At 40.2% G+C, this 4,230-nt stretch overlaps 1 non-coding gene across 1 annotated transcript; it reads left to right on the top strand.

Moving 5' to 3' along the window:
* The first annotated feature begins 621 nt into the window (after nt 1–621).
* LOC133787398 (small nucleolar RNA R71) lies at nt 622–728 on the top strand. The gene has a single exon (XR_009872423.1). It is a non-coding gene; the product is annotated as a small nucleolar RNA R71 (small nucleolar RNA).
* Nucleotides 729–4,230: the final 3,502 nt, after the last annotated feature.

The following is a 4,230-nucleotide window of genomic DNA, read 5'->3' as shown; positions in this document are numbered from 1 at the left end:
GCTTGCAGTTCATTAGGCCTCTCAGGTTGAGGCATTGATTGTTGAGGCCTAGGCTGTTGTGATGACGAAGCTTGATGCATAGGTGGCTGAGGCATGTTATTATGAAATTGGCCCTGAAACTGAGGTTGTTGGCCTTGATTATTCTTCCACGAAAAATTGGGATGATTTCTCCACCCAGGATTGTAAGTATTGGAGAATGGGTTATTGAGTGGCCTTTGAAAGTTTCCCACCGCTTGAACGTGAGCATGATCCACTGGGGTGTTATTATTCATACAGATAGGGCACTGATCGACAGAATGAGCACCACCACACATTTCACACCTCACTACCATCTGAACCGCATTAGCAGATACACTGCTCTGTTGTAATTGCTTTGTCAAAGAGGCTACTTGCGCTGTTAGAGCAGTGATTGCATCCAGCTCATGCATCCCAGCTACCTTTCTGACTCCTGATGATCTTTCCTCAGACCACTGATGATTGTTTATGGCCATGTCCTCTAGCAACTCATAAGCACCAGTTGCACTCTTGCTCATAAAAGTGCCACCTGCTGCAGCATCAATAATGGTTCTGGTTGTAGGACATAAACCATTGTAGAAATTCTGTACTAGCATCCACTGTTCAATGCCATGATGAGGACATCTTCTCAAGAGTTCCTTAAACCGTTCCCAAGCTTCATACAGTGACTCTCCGTCATTCTGGAAAAAGTTATTGATCTCTCCCCTCAATTTAGCAGCTTTGGACGGAGGGAAGAATTTAGACAAAAATTTCTGAGCTAGATCTTGCCAGGTGACAATAGAATTTGGTTGCAGTGAGTTCAGCCAACTTTTGGCTCTGTCCCTCAGAGAAAATGGGAAAAGCCTCAGCTTAATTGCATCGTCACTCACCCCATATATCTGAAGGTTCCACACAACTCCAGAAAATTGGACAAATGGGTGTGAGGATCTTCAGAAGGTAACCCATTGAATTGCATAGAGGACTGCACCATTTGTAGAATAGCAGGCTTGATTTCGAAATTGTTGGCCTCTACAGCTGGTGGGCATATACTATTTTGTACTCCCGTCAGAGTGGGTAGCACATAATCTCTCAGGCTCCTCTCAGCATTGTTCTGAGCCTGACCCCCTTGTACAACTCCAAGAATTAGAACATTCCTGCCATCCCCTTCATTCTGTGCCATCTTCACAGATTTCTGGGCCTCCCTCTTGTTCTTTCTGATTTGCTTACAAGACTTTTCAATCTCAGGATTTAGAGGAACAAGTGTGTCTTTTCCTCTTCTGCCACGCATATACCAAAATTCACCTGAGATAGACAAATTAAGCAACTAAACAGATTAGAAACAAGAGAAATTAAAACCAAATTAGAATAAAAATTAATTAGACTGATATTGATAATTATTTCAGTCCTCGGCAACGGCGCCAAAAACTTGTTGCGATATTTCTGCTATGCAAGTGCACACAGTCGCAAATTTGTAATAAAATGGTAAAACCAAGTATCGTCCTCAAGGACTGATTTATCAATTACCCGTCAATTAATTTCTTGTTCTATTTGATGAATTGAAATTCTTGATTTTTGTAAATACAGCAAAAGAAACTATAAATTGCAGAAACAATAATTGAAAATTGAATGGAATAACAACTAATAGAAAAACTTTTAATTTAATCACTGAGAAACAATTAGGATATTCAATCTCATCAACTATCCTCCCTATTATTCCCTAATGCAAAGTGTGAATTCTTCTTCTTTTTACCTAATTCAATTAACAAGTTGATACAGCAGCCTATAATCATACTATGAATTATAAACTCAACCTAGGTGACAATTTCCTATATTTCTATGGTAAATTGAACCACACAGACAGCATTAATCTCACAACTTAATAACAGTTACACGATTAATTCAGATACTTTCGTTCTAGATTAGAATTATGTCCAATATAACCACAGCAGAATTAAATCTCACTTCTCAGATTTTGATTTAAAAACATATGTAAATGACTAAAGATGGCCAATCAATAATCAATCTATAAGAACAGGTTATATGGAATTGAAGAAGATTGAAGAAAAAGAATATTAAAATTGCATTAGTTCATAACAGGGATTCAAGAGATTCAATTAAACATCCTAAACAGAAAATTAGTTCATAGTCATAATGCTAATCACAACAAAATTTAAAGACAACATCAAGAAGAAGAACAAAAACATGTAGAAATACTCTAAGCTTCAGCCTTCAAAACCAAGAAAATCCTCTCTGTCCGTACGTCCGTACGTTCCTTTTCTTCTCCTTTTCGCCATATTAAAACCTAGGATTTCAAAACTCTCATTCGGACTAGACTGTTAGCCCAATATGCTCGAAACCGAGTCACTCCCAACCAATCAACCTGGCAGAATTCTCATCCAGCTCTGGAAACTCCGATTGGTCAACAGAGGGCTTAGATAGATCAGGAGAACAAAGTTGACCTTCCTCCAATAATAGGAGGAGATATAACCACTATTGTCGAAGGACCTCATTTCGGGGTCATGAGTAGTGGGGCCCAAAAGAGGTATATACAGGAGTTGAAAACTCACAACGACACTGAATTTATCTCGGAGCAATGGTTATCAAAACAACAGCAGTTGGAAAAACAACCAATCATTTTCATGGAAGAGGACACTAGCCACATTCAATTCCCACATAATGACTTATAGGTGGTAACCATTTAGCTCACAAATCGAAGGGTACGTAAGATATTGATTGATAATGTGAGCTCACTAAATGTGCTATTCAGGTCCACCCTAGAAAAGATGGGATTGTCAGTAATCGATCTTATGGAGACTTCAATGACACTGTATGGATTCTTAGGAGAAGGAACAACATCCATAGGAACAATCGAACTGGTAGTTACGATAGGGGATGATACTCAAGCTCTTTCAAAAATACTTAAGTTCGTCGTAATCGATTGTCCTGCTGCATATAACATGATTTTGGGATGACTCGCGCTGATGGTTTTTGAGGCCATCACTTTGATCTGACACCTGTCGATGAAGCTTCTCTTAACTTCAGGTATATGTATCGTGAGAGGATACCAGCTCACTGCCAGAGAATGCTACAACATTGCCGTGAAGGGAAAATCACAACACAGGCAGCATGCAATGGTCATAGTCGAGGGAGGAGAGGAGCCCCGGGTAATGGAAATTACCACGGGACGGAAGAACCTCAAGAAGGAGATAATGAGGTCGCCCAACAGGATGACAGTGATCCACGATTAGGCAAGGATAGGTTTGAGCTCCAAGCTATGGAGGAGCTCGAGGAAATCAATATCGACCTAGAAACACCTTCAAGAGTTATAAAAGTTGGGAAAAATCTTGGAACTGAAAGGAAGAAGGAGTTGGTCGAATTCTTGAGAAAGAACTTGGATGTCTTCACCTGGCTGCACGAAGATATGGTGGGATTTAGTCCGAATGTAATAATGAATACTTTGAATTTGGATAGGAGTGTGCCCGCAAAGTCCAAAAAATGAAGGCTCTTGGGGAGAGAGTGATAAGAAGCTTTAGAAGAAGAAGTAGCTCAGCTACTTAAATGCGGATTTATTAGGGAAGCAAAATATTCAACCTGGGTTGCTAACCCTGTTTTGGTCCCAAAACCAAATGGAAAGTGGAGAACTTGTATTGACCTCTCCAATCTCAACAAGGCCTGTCCTAAAGACTATTTCCCATTACCTAGAATTGATCAGTTGGTAGATGCAACAACCAATCACGAGCTCATGTCTTTCATGGACGCATATTCTAGATATAACCAGATCGCGATGAACCCTGCAGACCAAGGGCATACCAGCTTCATGACTGAGCATAACCTGTACTTCTACAAAGTTATGCCATTCAGAGTAAAGAATGCTTGTGCAACATACCAACGATTAGTCAAAAAAATGTTCGTTAACCAGATTGGGAAAAACATGGAGATGTATGTCGATGATATGCTCGTTAAATCAAAGACTGCTGGTAACCATGTGTCCGACCTGGAAGAGTGTTTTGGCGTACTAAGGAGGTACGACGTGAAGTTAAATCCCCAGAAAGGCATTTTTGGAGTCTCGCCGGGAAAGTTTTTGGGGTTTATAGCTACACAAGGGGGATAGAGGCGAATCCAAAGAAAATCACATCATTATTGGAAATGCCTTCGCCTAAGTCACGTAAGGAAATACAAAGTTTAACTGGAAAAGTGGTGGCCCTAAACCGATTCGTTTCAAAATCCACTGACAAG

This window comes from Humulus lupulus, chromosome 6 (genome assembly GCF_963169125.1).
Source record: "Humulus lupulus chromosome 6, drHumLupu1.1, whole genome shotgun sequence".
NCBI classification, from domain to species: Eukaryota; Viridiplantae; Streptophyta; class Magnoliopsida; order Rosales; family Cannabaceae; genus Humulus; species Humulus lupulus.
Note: the sequence above shows the minus strand (reverse complement) of the source record. Positions and strands in the feature narration are given on the sequence as shown.